Source organism: Halichoerus grypus, chromosome 12, assembly GCF_964656455.1.
Source record: "Halichoerus grypus chromosome 12, mHalGry1.hap1.1, whole genome shotgun sequence".
NCBI classification, from domain to species: domain Eukaryota; kingdom Metazoa; phylum Chordata; class Mammalia; order Carnivora; family Phocidae; genus Halichoerus; species Halichoerus grypus.
The window spans coordinates 27,311,602-27,338,011 of NC_135723.1; the positions used below are offsets into that span (position 1 = coordinate 27,311,602).

The following is a 26,410-nucleotide window of genomic DNA, read 5'->3' on the forward strand; positions in this document are numbered from 1 at the left end:
TGTCCTTTTCTTCTTTTTAGCCAGTTTGTCATTTTGACTTTCTCACTATGTTCAAAACTTTCCTCAAATACATGTAATCTTTGTCTCTCCATATTTAAGAATAAGGCATTGAAGAGCTCATTAGAAGTTCTTTGTGCATGGACCTCCTTTCTGAGATGTGGGCTTTAACACAGGGTGATCAGTTGGTGACCTAGCCATTTTGTTAGTGAATCCCAAAATGTCAATCTTCATAGGACTCACCTCTTGGGCCATTATCTTCCAAACTTCTAATTATGGGATTCAAGAGGGAAGGAACCTAGGAATTTCCCAACTCAAGGTAGACTTCATTTAACTCTTTGGAGTTTCCTTTTTTAAGTTGATGATACCTCTTTTAGAATGAGGACATTCTTCATATCTCTTGGTTTCTTTGAGTTCTGAGCTTCTTAGGTACAACTGAAGGCTGAGATCAGTGAGGAAGGGACTGGGAATGGAAATTCTTCTAAACATTCTCAACCAATCTCTGTCCTACCCTGAGCCCAACCTTTCACAGTCATCTGTGACTCCAATTTCTAAACTCTTCCAGAGCTCTGATGCACCAATGGGATTCTTCCTCAGTGTACTACACAGTGATCGTATATCATCCCAAAGTAGGCACTCAGCTTTTTGCTCTTCTAAGTCAACGATCACTCCTCTCAACTTTTGTTAGCATCCCTATCTGGCATTATCTTCTCTTCTATAATCTTCGTCCTCATGGATTTAAGTCTCATTATTCCTTAATTATTCCTTAATTTTACTTCAATGGAGTTTCAGGAGGAAGTAATGATAAATACGCTTATTTAGACCATCATGTTTCATCATAACTCTAGTACTTTTAAACCATTTTGTTTAACAGCAACATAAGCTGGAGTAGCTATATTTTGATATGGTTAAATATACTAGGAAATTTACTTTTTACCATTAGAAAGTACCTAAAATTGATAATAAAATACTTTGTTTTTATTATATAAAATTACAAGTTTTTCTTTTGTTTGATGTGAGTCAGCTACAACACAGAAGCGTGATAAAAATAATTCTAACTTGATATCAGGCTCCTTTATCCCAGGTCTTTTTCTCCTGAACCTAGGAATTCAGAGTTATTCGCACTTGAAGTTTCTATAAGATGGCATGACTCACCGTTTATTTTTACTATAATTGGATTTTGTGATGCAACATAAATACGACTTTTTGTACTTTGAGACGAGGTGTTTTATTCTTAGGAGAGAAATATGTTTAAAAATGAAAAGACTGACTAAAGGTTAATAATAAATTGTACCATTAACTATCTCCTGATGTTCAAAACCTATTTCAGAAGTCAAGGTATCTAGCATGCTTAAAATAATTACAGTGGGATCCCTTGTAACAAAACAAACGATTACCCAGATGCAGAGTAGTTGCATCTCTGAAGCCCAGTCATGCACAACAAAATTTAATCTAACAATCTAGAAAGTATCAATACTATCTTTCCGAAACTTCATAAGGGGATTACACTAATAAATTTAGAGCTGATTTTTTAAATTTATAATTTCCACATACATTTTATATTGCTAAAATAGTTTTACTTTGTTTTTACAAGATCTTATATTCACTTTATAAAAATCTAATTAACAAAATAACAAAGAAAAAAATTAAATCAGTCCAAAACATATCAGCTGAAGATAACAAATATACAGAGACGCATAGTTATCAATATTTTCATATGCTAAATTAAACAGGTAACACAGGGAAGCCTTGCCATCTAATTATCAGTTGCACAAAATCCTCCAGGAAAGGAAGTAAAACAGGAGACATCATTATTTGGGAAGAAAACATAAATTTCTAATACTCCATTTGCCCATTTCCTCAAATATTCTATAAAGAAAAAAAAAACAAATTTATAAATTAATGTAAAATGTTCCTTACTACAGTAAGTAACGAATATCAGAGGAGAAAAGATTCACCTAGTCAATCTCCGTAACAAGAGCACCTGGCCCACCTACTCCTACACATGTCCAGAAAGAAAAAAAGAAAAATTTTTGTCTCGACTGTGCTCTGACTCAGACATTGTACCGGGAGGGATAGTTCCAAATTTAGCAAGACGTACTGTTTAGTGTATGAACATCAATGAGTCACACTGCTGTAACACAGGACAACTTTGTGACAGTGTAACTCAAGGATGGGGTGAAATGTGAGATTACTATGTGAACATGCAGATACTGAACAGCAAAAGCTGTTTCTGTAAGTGACCCTTTTAAAATGGGGTTAACATCTCAGAGCATTTGTGACATCTGAATCAGTCTGCTTGATGTGTCAAGCTAAATTTTCGCAGTCTTAAGAGCTATAGCTGTTACAGGAGATGAAGCTTTGAGCTACCACAATTAATTAGCAGAAAGACACCTAATTAGACACCTTCTTGGAGGGGCGCCTGGGTGGCTCAGTCGGTTAAGTAGCTGCCTTTGGCTCGGGTCATGATCCTGGGGTCCTGGGATCGAGCCCCGCATCGGTCTCCCTGCTCAGCGGAGAGCCTGCTTCTCCTTCTCCTTCTGCCTGCAGCTCTGCCTACTTGTGCTCTCTCTCTATCTCTCTGTCAAATAAATAAAATCTTAAAAAAAAAAAAAAAAAGAAAGAAACCTTCTTGGAGTAGCAGGGAGGATTCTGATGAATTTACAGGAACTCAGACCTAAGAGACCTAACTGCACGTTTTATTTTTACAAGTATGTCTCTTTTTTAAGCTGTCAAACTCTTATTCACTTCAGTATGTACTGGTTTACAATGCAGCTATAGCACTCCCTGACCCCATCCCAACCCCAACAATGTAGAGTTAATCATTCTCTCCTATGTATTATCATTGTACCTTGTATGTTCTTCATGATTTCATATGTTGTATAGTATCCTGATCGATTGTATATGAATATCGTATTTATATATGAATTCTTGTATCATATATGTACCTGGCTAATGGTCTATATCCAATAAATAAAATTCTAACACTTGATAGCAAAAGGATTTGTGCATGTAGTTGAAGACTGCCTATTATATGCAAAGATCATTTTATATTTCAGGGTCTAGGATACTGGGTTTATTCACTTAAAAAAATCATATCGAATGCTTTACTCCATTCAGTAGTATGACAACAACCTTGATAATCAACATGACATAAATGTCTTCTGACAGCTAATATTGAATAAACATATTATCCCCCCCATTTAATTTGGGGGAAAGTCGGTTTGAAAGATAATCTGCCATTTGTTTTTTATAGGGAGCTTTATCTAAATAAAAGTGTAATACTCCTAATCTTATTGTAAAAACTGTAGCATAACAGAAAGAATGTGTAGTATTTAGTAGTAAACAAACCTCAAGCAAGGTCAACATTCATTTTCAAAAGAAATTAAAATGTAGAGAAGTTTTACTATAATTACATAATAAGGAGGGGCCCTATAAAAATATATATATTTCTAAGATACAGTGGCTACATTTATTCCCAAGATTACCTTTAGCTTTTTTAATCTAGCTGTGGTTTTCACTAATATCTGTGACTTATGGCTTTGTTCAGCTCATTCTATATAGCACCACCTCTCAGGAATGTATTTTATTTAAGGAGCTAGAGGCCAGTAATAAAGAATTTTGCATTATGACAGAAGGAGTAATAAGTAATCTTAAAAATAATTATGTATTCATTCACCATAAACAACCTTATTACCAAATGAGACCCAACCATAGTGTTCTACAATTACTCTTGTAGTATGGATATATCAGAAGGAGAATTTATTGCCAAAGGGTAGTTTTAATTAGAATCAAATAGGGTATAACTGAGGTTTAAATAAAAAAATTAAAAAAAACTTTCCTTCATAAATGCATTAAAAAAATTATTATGAAACGCATGACTAATTAGAAAATGTTATTCAAAAACCCTTCAATTTGATACAAAGAAGTATTTGCAGCTATTGCAGAACATAAATGTTAACCAGAATTACTAAATAACAGTTAGTACGAATTATTTAAATGCTCTAATAAGTAATAGTCCAAAGATCTATATCACATAAATATTTTCTATAAACTGGGAATCCAAGGACAATGTGGACATTCCCACAGGGACATTCCCATCTTTATATTCCTGTACTTATCAATATTTATTAAAGAAAAAGACTGTAATTATAGTTGCCACTAAAGGATAATACTAGTCACATTATCAAGTCCTCTGAGGTTCCACTGGTTTCCTTTTTTGCTTATGTATTTCAGGAGTTGTCAAAATCCAAGTTTTCCATTCATTTCTATAATACTCTTAACGTCTCGATGACAGTATCTTCTGTCCATATATAAAATTGGAAACCAGAACTCATGATTAGTTCCCTTTCTTTATTTTAGATTTCATATTTAAAGTTCAATCACACTATGGAATTTATTTAAAAGGAAAGTTCCCCCAAATGGTTTTTATAATAGCAAGTTAAAGTAGGCACCATTTAATTAATAAGTAAAAACAATGGCAAGGGCCAAATCATTTCTGCCTGACTTGGTGAACTGGAAAAAAATGATTTCTCTTGGGGCGCCTGGGTGGCTCAGTCCATTCAGAAGCCAACTCTTGACTTCAGCTCAGGTCATGATATCAGGGTCATGGGATCGAGCCCCACACCGGGCTCCGTGCTCAGCAGGGAGTCTGCCTGAGATTCTCTCCCACCCCCTGCTCTGTCCCTACCCCTGCTCATGTGTTCTCTCTCTCTAAACTAAATAAGTCTTTAAAAATAATAATAATAATAATTTCTCTCTGTATCATATAGACATGATATTAACATTAAAGAAAAAAACATAAAAGTTGATCTTATACCAAACTATGCTCAGTAGTTGTAGTTGTTTGTTCTTTTTATTTTGAAGGGGTATGTTAAAGTTGGTTCTCTTATTTTCTCATTCTTTTTGCATTTTTTTGTGTTCTCAGAAACAAGAGCAAGGATTTTTTCACGTAAAAAGTAAGAATACATCTATATGATTTCAATGTGTCCTCACTATTATTTCATTCAAAGTTTCGGTTTTATTATTATATGAGCAGCAATCAAATAAACGTGATGCAAATTCATTTCTAAAGCCCTAAATGAATAGGATTATAAAAAACTAAGAAGCATTATAAAGACCATTAAGGAAACAGAGCTATATTTTAATCAGTAAGCAACTTTTTACTCAGTAAATATTTATTAAACTGTCCCGGTACATCAGACACTATGTGAGGGAGGCAGACATAAAGAGTAAGAACTGAAATGGGCCTTTATGGACATTAGGGCTTAAAGAGACAATGAAATTAAAGAACAAAAACTTTAATAATTATCAATTTGTTATCACTGCTCTAAAGATGATGTAGGAGTCTGTAACTCAGAAAAACAAATATGGGTGGGGTTTCTGATTCAAACAAGACAGTCAAACAGGGCCATTTTAATCAATTGACCTTTCACATTGACTCTAAGGAATGGAAGACAAAGCACTGACCTGGGAAAGGAAACAGAATATGCAAATACTCTGGGAAGCCTGGGTGGCTCAGTCGGTTAAGCATCTGCCTTCGGCTCAGGTCATGATCCCAGGGTCCTGGGATGGAGCCCCATGTTAGGGCTCCCTGCTCAGTGGGGAGTCTGCTTCTCCCTCTCCCTCTGCCCCTCCCCACGCTTGTGCTCCTGCATTCACGTGCTCTCTCTCTCTATCAAATATATAAATAAACTCTTTAAAAAAAAGAATATGCAAATACTCTTACATGAGAATGAAGATAAAGGCAGCCTAGGAACTGAAGCATTTTGAGAGGTCAAGAGAAATGAAATGAATCAGAGAAGAAAAGAAAAAACAGATCATATAAGGGCTGATAGGCCTTGATAGAAATACAGATTTCATTCTAAACGAGTAATATTTTATATAGAAGTAAATGGGAACTTGGAAAGCTCTTCTGTGATTTCCCATACAGATCATGTTGTCCACATAAAACAAAACTAGAAACACTAGTTCATACAGAACTAGAGTTTTATTCAGAATATGTGCGGAAAAAAAAGCATCAGTGTTTTGCTTTCTTTTGCTATCGTAAGTACGCAGGAAAGGCAATCTTTTTGCAGTAATTATTTCTATCTCCTTAAGTATGGATACTATCAACTTTTTTTTCTGCTAAGGTCAAGTCTTAAATGACAGTCAAAAATGTTATGGATATAATATGAATGTATAATATACTTTCTAAAATTAAAATATCCATTACATTCATATAATCTCTCTTTTGAAACAGAGCGAAAATATTTCAATATAGTAATAAGGAACTAGCATCTGGATTACTAATATTAATAATTATAAAAAATAGTTGATGGCAACTTCCAAATTTAAATTTTACAAAAAAAATAAGTTGATAAATAACATCCAAATTTAATCAATTTTACATTGCAATTTAAATTTACACAATGCAATTTCATTATTATTGCATAAAAGTTGAAAGGGTAGGAAAGTGAATAGCTAAAGGAAGGTTTGTTATGTGATTACTTTGTGATTACTTTGGTGAATATTTTCTAAGTTTAATGAATCTAAATATGCAAATATTTTATATGTACTACAAAATGTTACTTTTGTCCCAATCATACATAATGAAAAAACAGAGTTGCTAAGAGTAGCCTTATAGAGTTTTATTTATGTCCACTACTATATTAGATGACAAAAAAAATCTGGTATCTAATTTTCAAAAATTTCATATCCTAATTCTTTCTTAAGATTTTTTTACATAAATGAGGAATGTTTGCATTAAATTGTGCTTGATAAATTATATACTTTTACATTCTACAATGAGAGTATATTTAAAATTTCTTTCTAAAAAAAAGAATGTTCCATGGGCATACAAACTCTATGGGAAAGCAAAATCCTCATATAACTGTGCCCATTATTAAAACTCTAGATTTTCAGGGTTTTAGTAATTCATCTATATGATGAATATCATAAAGAATATTTTAATTAATGATAAAATTTTCATTTGTGTAGTTGCATATATTTTCAAATGATAATACCCAATGAAAAGTGGGTACACTCAAATGGTGGCACAAACTTTCAGAGCTCAATTCAAGGATAAGTAATAAGAAGATCTGAAATGTGCACACTCTCAGCTCTATGGTCTCTAATTTGTAAAATTTATTCATGGGAATCATCCAGGATTTGTGAAATGACTATCTACAAGGATATGTATCCCAGCATTACTTACTTACAGAGAAACATAAATCAAACCTAACTGTCTACTGAGAGGGGGCTGTTAAGTAAACTTTGTTATGGCCAAAAGATAGTTTAGACAAGCACAAAAAGCATGTTATAAATGAATAGGCAGTAATACAGGAAAATGCAGGAACTGTAGTGATATGTTAGGGAAATGATACAACAATTTTTAAGACACAAAGCATCAGTTGTTACCAGTTTCAAATGGCCCTAACTCTACCACTAATTAATCTTTTGATTTCAGTGGCGCAGTTGATTGAGTGTACAACACTTGGTTTCGGCTCAGGTCGTGACCTGAGGGTGGTGTGACTGAGCTCAGCACAGAGTCCGCTTGGGATTCTCTCTCCTTCTCCCACAGTCCCTCTGCCCCCATGTGTGCACGCACTTACTCTCTCTCTCAAATAAATATTTTTTTAAAAATCTTAGGATTTTGAAATATATATTTATCTGAGTTTCAGATAACTTCTGAAATGATAATTATGAAGATTAACTGAGATGATAAATTTGAAATATTTATAGCAAGAGTCTGATTCATGAATGTACATGCACACAAAATATGTTGGCATAACCTAACTTTTAAAGTAAATATTTTTATAGAAATAGTGCAATGATATACACCAAAAATGTAAATGATGGCTATCCAGATGATGATTTAAACTTTTTCTCATTCTCATATTTCTTATATCAAACATGTATATTTTGTAAATCAAACAATACATACTACTGTAAAATAATAAGTACTAAATAAAAAATAAAAGTATATTATATATTGTCACTGATGTCTACCAATTGTTTAAATACATTTTTTAAGTAAAGTAATATTCTTTTCAACCAATTTTATTTATATCCCATGCTTTTATGAAAAAAATCATACCATTCTAAAAGAATCAGATGAATAAATAACCTTTAAGCCATTACATCTTCAATCTTAACATTTGGTTTCTTTTCTATCTGATTCTCAAAGTATCAAAGGTTGCTAATGCAGACAGGTAAATACTTTTGGTTTGCTTGATTTTATTTTTTTCTATTTGTTACATTTGCCGTCTTGGCTTAACTAAAAATTGAAGAAAAAAATAAAAGTTATATTTGTCTTCATTAATTTTTTACAGACACTAAAGGAATTATACTTGTGTTCAAAATGCTAAAAGCATTTATTCTTCCAGTCAGCTGTATGTGCTGGGTCATTAGACAATGTGAGAAAGCCAGAGAATGCTGTTTTCATCCAACTCTTCTGAATACCAAGATAATGAGACTTCTGGCAAAAATCAGTCTTCTTAGTTGTTCCCGTAGTCAGCATACCAAATAATGTAGTGAATATCAACAACATGTAGGAAACATTGCAAGGAAATTTAACATTACTGAGGTGTGCTATTGGCGATCTTACAGCTCCCGAGACAAATATTTTGTTAAACTTTTGCATGTCACCTTTTCCTTTAAAAAATATTAGAACCTTACTTAATTTACTTGATTCATATTTGCATAAGAAATAATCATCTATTTTGTTTTATTTTATTTTTTTAAAGATTTTACTTATTTATTTGACAGAGAGAGAGAGACACAGCGAGAGAGGGAACACAAGCAGGGGGAGTGGGAGAGGGAGAAGCCGGCTTCCCGCGGAGCAGGGAGCCCCATGCGGGGCTCGATCCCAGGACCCTGGGATCATGACCTGAGCTGAAGGCAGACGCTTAACGACTGAGCCACCCAGGCGCCCCATTTTGTTTTCCAACTTTAAAGAGCAGGCCTTCTCTCCTGACTCAAATGTCCAATTGCCTCAGCAGCAGTAATAATGGTATTTTAATATGGTACAGAAATGCATGAGATAAACTTATCCAGCATTACACCTGTGATAATGTGAAGACTCAAAGCAAGTATAAGTGGTAACAATGGCTTCCGCACCTTGTACTTCACTATTCTACTTCATATTACACTGTGGGGGGAAAAAAGGACAAATAGCTTTTTCTCTCTCTTGTTCTGGATTTTTAAGCCTATCACCCTCCTATATAAAAGAGTTAGTTGGGGTTCTTTTTAAATAAGCTCTTATGCCCAATTTGGGGCTTGAACTCATGACCCCGAGATCAAGAGTCGAATGCTCTACCAACTGAGCCAGGCAGACACCCCTCATTGAATTTTAATTAATCACTGATTATGCTTTGCAAATACTGGATAATACTATTAAGTCTAAAAATTTCAGATTAATGCCACCAGGTGAGAGGTATTTTTAAAAATATATTATTTGTTTTGTGGTATGGGAATACCAGGGTCAGAGAAAGTAAACAGAGACTCTCAAAAATCAAAAACCTCGTATGTACTTTACTTAACAAATGACTATTTTCTAGGATAGAACAATTCAAGTTTTGTCTCTCACTGAGGTCTGTTGATTTGTGTTTGTATATATTCTCAATAATTCAATAATTTCCTTTCATTACTAGCTGTCTTTATAAACATGAGTCAAACTATTGATTCTCTGATCAAAACTGGGGGAAAAAATAATATCCAATATCTTCATCACTTCAGTTTCTACCTCCAATTCCTCTTTCTCTCACCACCCCAATTTATCATAAAGAGAAAAATCTGGCTCCCTGCAAGGAGACAGGCCTATAGTATTTTCGCCCCTCTCTAATAACGAGAACTAAATATAATGGAATGGGTTTGTTATCTGAAGCATTAGGAGAGAACTAAAGTGACTGAATCAGGATTTAATACGTAAATCAAAACACTTCATTCCATAATACTTGAGCAGGTAACACTACAAGTGAATCCGAAAAGGATATACCCACGTCACTGAGGGCACAGGGGGCAGACTCCAGTCTTTGGTTCATAGGAGCTGAATATTATCCACTTTTTAAACATCAGCTATACCATACATACGATCTTGCATTTATATAAGCTATCAAGAGTCTTTTGGAGCTCATTCCTTCTTAAAATGTATACATTATTTTCCTTTTTAAACACTGTCACTAAATGGGGAAGCAGGAAATTACTATTGTCACACAAACACAACAAAAATGTACGCTGCCAGCTCCCTCTGTAATGGACGCCTACTTATGTGGCAATAAAACACCGGCAGATCATAGGGATAATTCCCATGTGTGTGCGGCTGAGAGGAAAAGTATGGCCTGCCTTGACAGGAACTGCCTTTAAGTCTTTAAACTGTCCTCCTTCCAGTATTTAGTCAGTGTGCCTTCTACGCAGCTGAGAAATGCTGTTTCAAATCACTGAGCATGTCTGAAATACTTCAGGGAGAGCAGCTGAGGATCCTTGCGGTAACTAAAACACGGTAACTTTTTCTTGGGCGGGCATTAGGTACCAATCCTGCTTCTTAATATGCTGATTTAGCTTCCAACAGCGATGGGGCAATGGGTGTGAAATGTCAGCGAGGAACTAGCCACTACCATTTAGTGAAGAGAAATTTGATCATGGAAGTGCAGCAACATTAAGCAGGCCTCATTTTCCTGGCCAGAAGACAGGCAGACATCTGACATCACTGAAATCAAAGAAAGAGCTATCCCCCTCCAAATTCCCAAAAGATAACATCATTCTCATTACTATAAAGCTCCAGTAAACAATTTGAGGGCAAAAGAATAACAGTGAATACATTAAACATCTAGAACTTTTATGAGGCATAAAAATTCTAAGAGAGTCATCGCAAGTTCTTTGTATTCTAAAGAAACTCAGCTGGTCTCCATGTTTTACCTTTCCCACTCCTATGATGCCCCTCTCTCTCTTTTTCTCTCTCTCCCTCTCTCCACATACCCATCTATTTTAAAGATAAACTGTCACATGCAGTGCCTCATCTGGATGTGTCTGGAGTCTCTGAAGCTTGACCACTCTAACTTCCCCTACAAATGGAACTTAAGAGTTTATTTGCAGCTTCTAGCAGGGAATCACAGCTACTAAGATACCCCTCACTGAAGACTGAACCTCCTCTTTCCAGGAAGGTTGTCCTCTTTGGCCCAGCATGCAGCTTCAGGAGGGGTATACCCCGAGAGAGAGCCGTGAGGGGGGGAAGGGCACACCACCAGCCAACCAGATCAGCCAAATCAACCCTGGTGATCAGTGGGGTGACAAATGTTGGAGCCAGATCTCCCTCACATCCAACTGCTCACTCTCTGTAATTAAATGTTGGTCACTTTAAGTGTATCTTAACTTTAGAACTGCAAGTGATCCACTTAGCTCTGCGTCTTTGCTTATAACCGACCAGTGCTTTAGGAGTTAGTAAAATTTACTTATTGAAATGTCAACTGGTTAGATGAGAGTAATTATCTGCATGGTATTTAAGCACAAGTTTAGAAATAAGAACAATTCTAATCATTTTTTATCTTTTACCACAACTGTATATGTTGTAATATCTAGACCAGAGTTTCCCTAAACCACTCCCAGAATATATTCATTTATGGGCATAAAAGTCCCAGCATAGTATGTGGCTTATAGATACTCTTAAATGGCTCATTTTCCCATATAAGCCCAAGTAATTACACTGAGCTTAATAAAAAAAAAAAAAAAAATAGGATTTTGTGATCTCTGTCTCCATCAGCCGACACCCACATATTTTTACATAAGTACTAAAGAACAAGAGTAGAAAAAAGAGTTGGAGAAGGAGAGAGGAGGAAAAAGAGAAGAAATTATTAAATGGAATAATACATGTAAAATACTCTGCAGAGTATCTGACACATAGTAAGTCAAGGCAGGATGAGGAGAAATGCTGCTATAAAGCTTGGGAGTTAAATGGATCTGGATTCAAATCCTTGGGCAAAATATCTCCATAAAATAGGGATCATGTTAACACCAAGTACGAAAGTATGTTGTAAGGATTAAATAAGTAAATGCAAATAAAGTCCTTAGCACAGTGCCTAGTATACAGTTAGCACTTAATAAATTATTGTTATTACTATTATCCTTCTATTTAAAGTGTTATGTAAGGTATTTGTTATTTTTGGAACATTGTAATATTTGAATTTAAAAATGTCATCACTCTCTACTGAGAGATTGTGGGGATTAATTTCATCTCAATGGATACAATTAGCCAAAATATGGTTACTAAATAAAGGCAAGAGAAATTTTGATCTTCTAAGTTTAAACAAGCCCATTCGAGAGGGGAAAGTTGATGTGTGCAAAGTCATTTAATGACAATGGACATTTCTGCAAAAGTCAAACTCATTACGATTAACTATAAGCAAAAATGGCTATTGCTCATCCACGTTGTAAAGAAGTCTTCTGAGCACCTAAATATCATACTAGATGATTTAATTCTCCTCCTTTTTAAGAGGTCACATTATGTTGTTGTACAGGAGGGGAAAATGGCATGGGCAGCAATGTACAGGGCAATAAATTCTCTGTAAGCCCTCTTGTAGAAAATGAGTCATTATGACGTGTTCCTGGACTTTGGAGTCAGCTGACCTGGAATTTCTGAGAAAAGACGGTGTAAACAATCAGAAGCGATTGGATGGTCAGGCAACAAGAGACCAACATTTATAAGAGCAACTGCAATTGGGGAGTAATGAGTCCTGGGACCAAATGAATGAATTAGCCACAGAAGGCACAGTCTTCCATAACTAACACCTCGGCTGTCAAGACACAACTTGGTTTTTGCTCTTAACTGGGCCTCGATGGTGTCAGTCGCCCTGGAATACAAGGTCTGATGGCTCATGCACAGTGTGGCATGCTGGCTCCCTGCCTGTGGCTGAGATCATGCTGGCGAGATAGAGCAGATGAGCTGGTATGTGTAATCAGCAACTGCAGCTCTTAGACTGAGTATTTTTTTTTTAAATAAATCTGGAAGACAGATGTTTGCCCCAGCCAGCCTGTTAATTTTTCACTGATTATGTTGCCAACAACAAAGGCGCTAATCTGTAGAGAACAGTATGAGTTTCTGACATTATTATAATAATTAAAAATATATCATTTAAAATTAATTCCTGTTTTAGGAACCGTATTTAACTTATTATACGGGGCCAAAGGCAACCTTGTCACTCCCACCTGAGTCTATCAGAAGCCCTGCTATTTAAAAACAAATATAAAAAAGGGGACGAAGGAATGAGTAGAAAGAATAAAGATTTCTATTTCCTTAAAAGAAAAGTATAAATGCCCCATCTGTTTTTTGACTCAACCATTTATATGACTTAATTCTAGTAAAATAAAAATCAAACATTTTTCCATATATAAAGATGTGCTATAAATAGTATTAGTATTGTCTATATGAAAAATATAGAAACAGTGTCTCTCAATAGGAGACTGGCTAAATAAACAATATATTAATATAATTAAAATACTACAAAGCTATTGAAAATAATTAAATGCATTTAGTATCCAGGGACATAAACATCTCCATGAAATATTGGTAAATAACACACACACACACACACTATGGCCTTAAAGGGTAATCACCAAACTGTAAAAAAAAAAAAAAAAAAAAAAAAGTCATTTACTCTAGTGGACTCTTAAGAGAATTTTTGTTTTCATCTTACACTATATTTTCATATAGTTTAAATTATTTACAACAAGGATATACTTGTATATTTACCAATATAAGTTTAAAATATATCAGAATCATCTAACATACATATCATCTACCATACAAGCCAGAGAGACTAAATAACGGCTCTTGCTGTTGGATCACAGGCAAATGAAAAATGGTTAACTTGCAATTGTACTGTGATTTTTTCTGAGTGCTCCCTTATAAATTACCATTTTCAATTCCGGCCTCTATGTTTTAAGGAAGTTGGAGAATAAATATTTGATAAGTTCCAGAATACAGTACAAAATGAAAAAGTAATAGGAAACATGTCCACATATAGAGGAAAGCTAAAGAAACCAGATTCCTTAGGTTACAGAGCTTAGCATATTAAAAGGCATAGGCTTTAAAGAGTCAGAGATACCTGGGTTTAAAACCTCTTCCACTTGGTACTCTTGAGTTAGATAGCTTTGGCCTTCTTAGGTAACACCTCTGATCTTCAGACAGATAATCTGAAGAATATGTGTAAAGAATTTAAAACAATGCCCAGCAATAATGACCATTCAGCAAATAAAAATCATCATTATTTGCTAAGAACACTAAGCTAGGATGAGTCGATGGTCCCTACCACCCTCAACCCTCCCAACACACACACACAAACACAAAATGAGATACTCTTGTAAGGAGAAGGCCAATCGAAATTCAATGCACATAGAAAACAGAAAACAAAATAGCTTTAAATTAGACAAAGACATGGATGTTAGAAATAATTTCTTGAAAAACAAGCTAAGCAACTCTAACAGGGTATTACAACTGTGGAAGTTTCCTCACTAAAAATGTTTGAGAAAACAACAACACCCTCCCTAACCTTGGTGCCTTAGACATTCACCTGCCTGACAGGAGAAGGCCTAGAAAAATGAATTCCCCAAATTCCTTCAAGATTTATGGTTCTATGATATTTTAATTAAAATTAATAGGGCTTTCCATCATTCTAATGGTAGATTGTGTGAGGGGATTTTAAGGAAGGCACAGACAGCTGATCTTTGCAAATGCGGTTCTTGATTTTATAAGCTCTAAAAAATCATTGAGAATAGATTTAAAAAAAAAACCTCATGTATGTAAAAAAAAAGAAAAGAAAGCTGGGCTGCCTATCTCATAAAGGGTTTCTTCTACCTGCATGTTACTCAGTAAAAGCTAGAAAATGAATTCACCAAAGAAGGTTTAGATTTTATGTAATTCTGCGATAGGGTAATACAGGGTTCATGGATAAAAAGATAAAGTAGACATCACTGGATTTAAAAAAACAAAGTTAAGAACATTAAGGAATCAGACCACTACTGGAAGTTCAACTTTATAAAATGCTAAAATGGTGTTTACAGTAAACACTCCTTGATCAGACTTCCTTCAAATCTATGGCATGCTATGAAGTTCCATCTACAGATTCTAGTATGTGAATCAAAGAGGGTGGCCTTAGATCAGCCCGGTTTCTCTAGATTTATTTTTATGCCAAACATCATACTAGCACATTTAAATCAGAGCAGTTCTATCATGCTGTTGGAACAAGTTTGTAATTTCATAAAACAAAAAGAGAAAGAAAAATGGAATTTTTTTTTTTTTGCCTCACTTTGAGATAATCTTCTAACAATCGCTATAGGTTTCATAAACTCCCAAGTCACCAGGTAAAGACTGATGACGATCATCCTAGGAACAGCACTGGACAAATCCCATGTCCAGTTCCAGTCCTACCACTAATCGCCTGCGTGCAAGGCTGGCCAGCTTCATGGGTGGGCCACCTGTGCAGTCGGATTGAGCCCTCTGCTCACTCAGGTAGACCCCACCAACTGGTATAACACTCTGGCTGCCGTCTTAAAATTCTTAATCACTTTTTAAGCAGGGCCTCACATTTTCATTTTTTACTGGGCCCCACAAATTACATAGTCATTCCTGCGTATATGAGCTTTGCAGGTCACTTCATGCATCAAATTCTCATTTCCTAAATGCAGTCAACAAACCCAACACTCTTTTACACTAATTTTTTCAAGTGCCGCATTATTAGAGCACATATTGCCTTGTCAAGTGGTCAACAGAGTAAGGCTCTTACTGATACTTTAAATATTACTTTCGGATCCTAGGGAATTAAGGCAACTCAAGACTACGGAAATCACATTTCCAAAAGACGTTTCTTTTCCTATAAAGAGACTCTAACTGTCGGCTGAAACCTTTCCTTGTTTGAACACCTTCCATTAAAAAATTAGGTGCACTATACCATTCATCGTGCTCTGCAAGTTAAAGGGATATTTGGCAACTACCTTTCTTTCAAAAGTGTCTTTGTTTAGACAGTCACTTAGTGAAGACACTACTTCATGGAATGAGGGAGGGAGAAAATACTCTCCCACGAAGCAATTTACAACAGAAAGTGTTGTTTCAAAACCCTTCACTGCTAACCTTTAAAGAATATATTAATCAGAACAGAATACGATAAAAATCAAACCACTGAGTGTGGTAGAGAGCAGCCTCACGGTCACGGGGCATATGGATCTGTTTCCCTCTTAGTGTCAGTTAAGAGGTCCTAAACACAGCCCTGGATGCTTCACCATCCCTTCTGTTTGGACCCAAATTCCTATCGTTATAATTACATTAGATTTAAAAACCCATAAAGATGCTCCTAAAGTGTGTAACCTGAGAGAGGAAATGTGATGGCATTGCTACAGATTTCCATTTGACACATTAACAAATGGCATCAAGAAATACAGGCATCTCCCATTTAAGCCAGTAATCTGCTTCAGAAAAATCTGATATTTTGAGTGGAAATTCTGATAGTCTATCACTTATTACGTTGAATGGAAACAAATCCATAGTGTATTGGTATCAATCCACACCCCCAACCAACTTTTGAAAACCTAAGTAAAACAGTACCATATGCACTTAGCAAATGCCCAAGTACAGTGAAAAATGTAAGAAACTCTTAGAGGAGTGTAAAGTGCTACAAACACTGCTTCCTGATGAAAAGATAAACAGGACCGTTAACAATCAGCCCTGCTTGGCCTCTCAGTGCCAACAGAAAGCATGCAGGGCTCCTTGGTTGGCACCTACACAGGATTCTGATGTGCTGCTAATTGCATTTGGAATGTAAATCAAGACTCTTCCCAGATATCACATTATTTAAAAAAATACTGAGTTTGGAGGCTCTAAATATAAATAGTTGCCTTATAGGCATCAGCAAAAAATAAATAAATAAATAAATAAAACCAAGAAACAAAAATATCTTCCTGAGAAATCGGTCTACTCTGTGAAAATTGGATTTCAAAAATCAAGAGTCATTCTATTTCAAAAACATTAACTGGAAAGACATTCCGCAGGTTACGTATGCCTGCATTTTATTTAGTAGTGAAATTAATGTGCCTGTATTTTATTTAGTAGTGAAATTAATGTTTTAAGTATGTGTTAGATGCTACGGGGCAAACAAAAGAGATGAAGATGCTGACATTACGGTAGTTACATCCAAAGGTACCATGAGACCCCATTAAAGGCATAATGTCACCCTTACAGAGAAACTTAAACTGACTGGACAAATGACACGTAAATATATGTTGGCTAAGATTATTGAGATGTCATTGAGGTGAGAAATATGGTGCACAGAGCTAAAAGCTATGTAACCTAAAAACAAGAATTCAAGCCCAAATATCTCACTCTATGTAAGACTTGGTCAAGACCTTTAATTTTTCTGACTTTCAGTGAGTTTTCCAATGCACTGTGAAGATTAAACGAGTTAACATAGTAAGTTTTTAAACTAATTAGAGGCACACAGGAAACACCAAATATTTTGTAGATATACATAAATAGTTTTGAATTATTTGCCAAAATTTTTTAATTCTCTGAACTTTCCCTTTCTCATCTGTAAATGAAAACAATTATACCAACTTTGCAGAATATAAATTATGTTAGAAATATATGGGAAGAGCCTAGCAAAGTGTTTGGACCTTAGCAGATATTCATTAAGTGCTAATTATTAATTTGCTCAGCACTATTAAAACTCTAAAAACTCTCACTCTTTTCCATCTAAGTAACCTGCTCACTCACTCATGCCTCAACCTTGCTATCACTAGAACTCTTAATTGCTCGAATTTCCATCATTTACCACAATTTCTTGTTTCTCCAATATTCCCTATAAACTTACACTTTATCCACATAAAAATGTCTACTCTCTTGAACTTGTCATTCTTGACCATCCTAGACCCTGGTTCATGATTTCAAATATTTCAACTACAGCCGACTAATTCTTTTAAGTATACACAATGTATTCTGCCAAGCTTCAACCCAAGATGGATTTGACAGTCCTATCAGCTAATACCACTCACATTGTGCCAAGCCTTGTTACAGAAAGCTAATTTGATTGTGCATATAACCATTAATATTGAAGGAGTGGGACTCTATATACATACACACATTCATACATACATACATTCATACATACCAGCAATGTTTTCCTCTCTTTCCTCTGCTTCTTTAAAATGAATTTTCTCTAGACATTCTTCCCTAAAACACACACAAAATCTTGAAAACACCTTCATGTAGACACCAGTTGGCTGGATATACATTTTAATTAAAGGTACCACATTTCACACTTCCTTTCGTAGACAGGGATTACCAAGTGAGATGGGCACAGAAATAACAGAATGGGACTTCTGGAAATCTTTTGAGCTACCTACGTCCAGATTTCTTGTTACATGGGAGAAAATAAACCTGCTATCTGTTTAAATCACCCGTTAGTTGGCTTGAGTATTAATCGTATTTGAACACAACTTTAATCCTAACATATTCCCTAACTTTTCCATTCAGCACTGTATAAAACAACTTTTATACCTAAAAACAATCTCAACTAATCAACTAAAATATCTAATCTAGGTTAAAAATTAAAAGTCTAAGCTTAGCTTAAAATTTATTGGTAGTCCCATTCTCAGCTTGGGACTGGTTCGGGCTGAGAAACTTCAGGAGTTTCAGGTTAAGGAGTGTGGGAGATTTCTATTTCCACTCTCTGAGCTTTTCCTCCTGATCCCCTCTGGACCCCGCTTACCAGCTCACAGGTGCTGATTTTAGCAACAGCACTACGAGAAGCTGGCAATGGACGGCCCTTTCTTGACTGTAATTACGTGTTGGTCTTCTCTGGGAGTGGCGAATGTTCAACACTGATTTGTTCCCCTCTTAGAGTGCTTTCCGCATTGTTTGAAGTGAGGCAGTTCATACGACTCCAATGCCACACTTCTGGCTACCATTTATAGCCCTACCCCTCAATTCCCATCCAGGAGGGCACATCTACCCTCTTTCTGCTAAACTGGCTTTGGCACTGGCAGGAAGCCCTACTGGATCAAGTCACAGACCAGCTCTGTCCCGTAAGGCCTACCTCTGCTGTGTGTGAGCTTACACCCAATGAAGCCACCTTTCATGGCTCAGCCACCAGGCCAGCATGTCTAGCCTCAGCACTTCATTTTTTAGCATTTGGAGGTATGTATCAAATCCAAATAAATAAAAGTAATCTCAGCTTTGCAAAACAAATAGTAGACTACCTGGTCCCCTTACCACTCAGTCAAAGGGATATTTATAAGCAATCGGAGTAATCCTCACAAAGACATTTATACTAACATTAAAGAGAAGAGTAAGCACACTTTTCTTCTGGGAACACAGAAATAGCACAACATTCCATACTTTTTCCAAAGTAATTTCTCTCATTCTCGTCAATCTGGATAAATTTATAACTGCAAGATAAATTTTGGACTAATGGTCAAAACACACACACACACACACACACACACACACACATATTTCTGAAAGCTCTTTCAAATTCATATGCAGCTTAGGACCTCATTTTTAGAATATGAAGGTATTTTATGCCTTCTGTTTTTTCTCAATGTTAGGAAGGCCCTAGGTTTTATTTATCAGCCATTTCATTTACCCACAACAGACTCTTTTCACTTTTTCTTACTCTGATCTCCCAAGTCTTTAGCATGGTCCTGAGATCCCACAGCCCCTTCATTCTTTGTATAAAATATTAACTTCTACTTTACCAAGAGAGAAGTAGTCATCCAGTATGACTTTCAGATTTTCTGTATCTGCAAAGTCCTTATTCATATATAATATCCCTTTGGTCTCAAGTGAAAAATACCACTATCTTTTCAAAGATAAATCGCATGACTCTGATCTTCTCTGTGCCTGCTTTTTCGAAATCAATCTTCAACATTCAGACTTTTTTTCTTATTTTGTGATGTCATAGGTTCCTTCCCTTCTGTCTATAAACATGCTTATCTGCCCTCCACTCTCAAAAACAAACAGAAAAGAAAAATAGTCTTTAATAGTACTCCATGTTTCTCTTGCACTGTGCTACCAAATTTCATGAAAATACAAATTTCTTGACAATTTCTCACAACCTAATCACTTTTTACCAGTGTAGTCTTTATTCTATTCCAGTACATTTTAATGAATCTGTTCTCACACAAGTAAACCAGTGACTCCTAATACCCAAATACAATATATTTTTTATTCTTCTTTGAGTCTATGAAGAATTTCACATTTCCTCCTGTATCTCTTTACCACTTCCCTGGGCCCAATTTTCTGAAATCTCTTCCTATACCTCCAAGTTAAAATCTCTAGAGATAAAGGCCAGGAATCTGCGTTTTAGCAAACCCTAGAGGCATTTCTGACAAACATGAGAGAGACAGAACTATGGGTTTCGGAGCTAAAGAAACATTAAAAAAAAAAAAAAAAACAATTTGATTAAACAACAATAATCTAATCCTTCCAGAAGAAGGATCCTACTTCAAGAGTCACTGAAAACATTTGTCATTTTCTTCTTTTCATTATAATCATAAGCTCAATATCAAGGTTGAAAAAAGAGTTGGGCATATTATGGTATTTAAATATAATTTAATTATAATAAATTGGAGTAGTTTTAATTAAAGTTGCCAGGACACCAGAGGGAGACAGGATACACCATAATTGGAAAAGTGTCACTACAGAAATTCAGTTATTATAATCTTGATCCTATTTTCTTTAAGCAAAATGTCTGGAAACCTTCATTTACTCAGATCTCCTTGGCCGTGCAAGTTGATGAACTACAAGACCAGTGATTTCATTCACCTCCATCTTTCAGAAGGCACCACTAGAAGCTGGATCATTTTGCTGAAGAGCTTTCTCCCATGAACTATTCACGTACAGTTGCAGATTTTCAGCCTAGAGCAGGTTGGTAACAATGTTAAATGATTATTGTGGTTCTGGGTGGGGTTTTTTTGGAAGTTTTGGGGTCTTCTTCTGGAGGCGGTTGTTGCTTGCAAACACTCATTGATTGGAGTCTGTTTTAGAATAATTCAATAATGTCAGCAATTAATAATGTTAATATTGATTAATGTTAATAATCATCACATTGAGCCATTTTCTGAGACATAGATGTAACAAGTGCCAGAAAAATAGTCATTTAGCAGGTGATTTTGGAAATAAAATGGTTGAAATTAACTAATGATGTAATGTATGGTGATTAACATAACACAATAAAATTTTTTAAAAATGGTTGAAATTACTAGGGGCTTACAGGGGGAAAAAAACTGTAGACAGATATCCTAAAATTGAATTCCACCACTACCTCATGTTACCTGGACAAGACACTGGTCTTGTCTGAGTTTCCTCATTTATAAAACAAGAATAAGTAGATGTTTAATGTGCCTACTTCACAGGCTTTCTGTAAGAGCCTAATGAATATCAATCATCAGAAACATGTTTTTATATGGTCATAAAGACAAAACAAAACAAAAACACAACTATTTAAGTGCAAAACTCTGTTTTGCTTTTATAAAATACATAGTTTTAGGGCAAAGACAACTAAAACTTTTTATTTTGATTTCTCTTTCAGCTCTAGGCCTGGTTGAAGGAACAGATAAAAAGACCACAGCATAAAATGAGTGTGAATAAAATGTCAAAATCAATGCTGAAATTGAAAAAAAGAAAATCTTGGTGGGAATAGTTTAGAGTCAAACTACAAACAAATGCAAGATAAACAAAAAGCAATAAAATTAGTTTTAGATCAACAAGCTGTTGATTTAAAACGTAAGGTTCAAAACCATAAAATGTGTACATGCATGCATAATAAAATATATCGCAGATATTGAAAAGTAATCATTCCACTAAACAGAAGGAGGGCAGGAAAGAAAGAAGAAAGGAAGGAAGGGAGAAAAAAAAACTCCAGCTGTTCATTTTCTTTAAAAAAAAAAAAAAAAAAAACTGAATTATCAACCTAAACTGGCAATTTCTTCAGTAGATATGTGAGTAAACAACCAATTCAAGTTACTTCTTCATCTTAGGTTGCTAATCTTGATACTGTAGAAGAGCAGAGGTTTAAAATTTTCTCACATTCAAATAAAAAAGAAAAATTATTCAATACTGTATATTTTACTTCATTGAGTCATTTTTTGAAGATGGCTAATTGACATAGGAGTCATTTAAATAAATTCATAGCCTTCCAGAATATTCTATCAACTGGAATATCCAATTCTTTTTTTTTTTTTACTAATCCATTAAAGATTTTATTTATTTATTTTTTTCTATCTTAGGATTTTTTCCTTTTGTTTTTTAATTTAAATTCAATTAATTAACATATAATGTATTATTAGTTTGAGATAGAGTTCAGTGATTCATCAGTCTTATATAATAACCATTGTTCATTACATCACATGCCCTCCTTAATGTCCATCACCCAGTTACCCCATCCTGCCACCCCTTTCCCCTCCAGCAACCCTCAGTTTGTTTCCTATGGTTAAGAGTCTCTTACGGTTTGTCTCCCTCTCTGATTTCCTCTTGTTTCATTTTTCCTCCCTTCCCCTATGATCCCCTGTTTTGTTTCTTAAATTCCACAAATGAGTGAGGTCATATAATAATTGTCTTTCTCTGACTGACTTATTTCGCTTAGCATAATACCCTCTAGTTCCATCCACGTCATTGCAAATGGCAAGATTTCATTTTTTGATGGCTGAGTAGTATTCCATTGTACATATATACACTACATCTTCTTTATCCATTCATCTGTTGATGGACACCTAGGCTCTTTCCATAGTTTGGCTACAGTGGACATTGCTGCTATAAACATTGGGGTACAGGTGCCCCTCTGGATCACTACGTTTGTATTTTGAGTGGGTAAATACCTAGTAGTGCAATTCTTTTTCATTGTTATGTTAATCACCGTACATTACATCATTAGTTTTTGATATGGTGTTCCATGATTCACTGTTTGCGTATAACACCCAGTGCTCCATTCAGTACGTGCCCTCTTTAATACCCATCACCAGGCTAACCCATCCGCCCACCCCTCTCCCCTCTAGAACCCTCAGTTTGTTTCTCAGAGTCCATAGTCCCTCATGGTTCGTCTCCTAGTAGTGCAATTCTTAATCAATCTGAATGAACAGTAATTTATAGCATACTCCCTAGCCTTCATTTCTTCCTCTTTATGATTATATACTTTTTTCAGGCCAAAGGATATATGTGTATAGTAAGTAAGAATGCAGATCTTAAAGTCAGACACACCTGAATTTGAATGCTCTTCCCCTCTTGCTAATTCAAAGTATAGTTTTTACACCGGAAATATCAGTATCACCTGGGAGCTTATTAGAAATGTAGTATCTCTCGCCAGGTCCACTGAATAAGCTTATACATTTTAACAAGAGCCACAGGTGAACTAACACTCATTAAAATTTAAGAAGCACTGACATACATTAGTTATTAGATAAATTTCCTTGAGCAAGTTAGAGGATTTCTCAAAGACCCAGTTTTCTCGTTGAAAAAATGACACTAATAATGATGTCAAGAGCTTAGTATTATTATGAGAAATAATTAGATAATGCTACTTAGTAAATACTCATAAGGTCTAACTGGTATTAAATCTTATCTACCTCAAATTTGTACATTCACGATTTCTTCCAGTATATTTACTTGTGGAATTACATTGGCATCCCACCCAGATAAATTAAGTTCTTTTAGTCAAGAAGTCACCCTGAGAATAAGCCTACAACAAAAATAGAAGTTAATTAATAATGCCATCTTGCATTCATTTACAGCACAATGTAGCACCTGTTTTTCAATTAGCCTCAAAACATTTCCCTTTGAAATAATGTGTTTTCTGTTTTTGTAGAGTCAAAAAAGTTAAATAAAGAATTTAGTCTGAAAACAAACATGACTCTTCCTCCCTGACATATAATCTAACTAATTCCACATTTAATTAGTCATTGTGATTTCTGTATTCTGCCATTCATACATTCAGGATAGTCACTGATCCCCCCATAGGACTCAAATAATGAACTAGGTGTCTAGACCTTCAATTCCAAATGATAAAAAAGAAAGTCTCAATAGACCCCATTTTAATCCAATTAAGGCAAGATACATCATATTTCATTCTGTGATCATTTTTCATGGGACTCTGATGTCCGGATTATCTACTTCTTACATTTGGAGGAAAAAGGTAAGCTGATAAAAATTAATAAAATTGGAATCCTTTTCCGTTGTCACTGAGTGAATATTAATCACTTAAGTAGAAAGTACATATCGTATTTTTATTAAACTTTTATTGAAAACACACTTTACGTTTGTAAATGATGTGTAAAAATGGTATTCACATACCCAAAATTGAAGAGAAGAATGCTTTGAATCTTTCAGTAATGAAAACTTATTTTACCATGGATAACTCATGTGTATATTTCTTAAAAATTAAATGTTTCAACTTCTGGCAATACGGCATTTCAAATAGTACAAAGAACTCTCCTTTTACGTTACAACAAGATCCTGGATATTTTAAGAAACATAAGGATTTATAAGTGGCAAAAAAGCAGGCAAAATATCTGAGTGCCAAGATATATATAAAATATAGTAAGCTAAAAATCTGAACTGTGAGTGATAAGTAAACAGGAAATTCAGAGTTGTCCTGGGACAAATTCTTGTAACAGTGCTGTGATTTGTAGACTAAGAGAAGCTAAACATAAGGTCCAGCACTACATCTAACAAAAGATGTACAGAAACTTTACAAAGAAATTTTAAAATCTTATTGAATAGAATAAAAACTTGCTCAATGTCAAGAACAGAAGGACAAAATATCATAATGATATCAATCTTCCCAATTTGGTCTGAATCAATGCATTACCAATCAAAATCCCAGGAAAGATTTTCTTGGATAATGACATGCTGAATCTTAAAACTTAGATTACATGTGAAGGTTCAAGAATACTCAAGATCCTTCTGAAGAATATGGTGAGCGACTGGGCCTGCCAGAAATCGAGCTTGATAACTGGAGCTCACTGGGGTAATGCAAGCTAATACACGGCCCCGGGAAAATTGGTTAGAAAAACATTTAATTTAAAGTGCAACCTAACACTAATACTGACATTAGTCGCAGGTAGATTAAATAAATCTGAAAGACACAGAACTTTTTAGAATAAAATATATAAGAAATGTTTACAATCTCAGGATAGGGAAGGATTTCTTAAAACACACACCCTGAAATACTAATAACTTTTTTTTTACTAACAATTTTTTTAAAAGGTGGCTGTGACTACATTAAAATTAAGAGCGTATTTTATCAAAATACACCATCAGGACAATGAAAAGACAAGTCACAAGCAAGACACAAAAAGATATTTGCATTACACAGAACTTAAATGAGTTACCATCAAGAATACATAAGCTACAAATCAATTTAAAAAATTAAAATGTGCAAAAGATATGAACAGATATTTCACTGAAGAAACAAAAATGATGAATGGATATAAAATAAGATGTCTGCCTCATTACTAAGAAGTAGAGGTTCTGCTTTACATCCATTTGATGGCCTACAATTAAGAAGTCTGACATGGCCATTTATTGGCCAGAATATGGATCAACGGGGACTCATATAAAGCTGGTGGAGGTATAAACTGATACAATTTTGGAAAACAATTTTCATACTTTGTGAGTAACCTACAGTCTATTAATTCTCCTATCATGTATATAACACCCTACAGGTATCCCTGCATTTATGTACCAGGAGACTTGTTCAAGAAAATTCAGCAGCAGTATTCATAGTAACACTCATCTGGAGATAATTCAAATAATAATTTGCCAACAGAGAATAAGTGAACCAATTGAGATATGTCCTCATAAAATAATGTTTAACTGTGAATAAGAGTGAATTAAAGCTACGTGCAAACACCCAGATAAATCACACACACGTAACGTTGAGGGAAGAAAGCAGGTCGCCGATGGTTACCTACACTACAACATGATTTTAATAAATCTGAAAAACAAGCAAACTAACAACCACCATGTTTCACAAAACATTTATATGAGGTACATCTATTTTCAAAAAGAAAACAAATGAGTAACCAAATATCTAGCGTTTTGGCCACCTCTGACGGGAAGGCAGGGTGAGAGCAAAAGAGACGATTATAAAGGCAGCTTGAAGGTTGCTGGCAATTTGTGGGTTTTACGTTGTATCATAGATTTAAACATGATTAATATGCCCCATAACTTACATATGGATAAAGAGACGTATGTACCAATACACTGTTCCTATGTTATAAAATCATCTAACATAAAAAATAAACTAATAATTAGAAATACACTGATTATTTTGGGTTCCACAATTTAACTGAGATCTCTCACCTTTTATGAACACGTTACATGGACATCGTTTCCAAGGTAAAGGAAGCATACTAAAGAAAATAAAGTATGAAAAATAAACAAGTAATGGGAAATAAT

General features: G+C 34.9%; 1 protein-coding gene across 2 annotated transcripts in view; it reads right to left on the reverse strand.

The window, feature by feature from the left end:
* Window positions 1–26,410, reverse strand: part of CACNA2D1 (calcium voltage-gated channel auxiliary subunit alpha2delta 1) — a 512,722-nt gene that overhangs the window by 371,313 nt on the left and 114,999 nt on the right. The window lies entirely within an intron of this gene.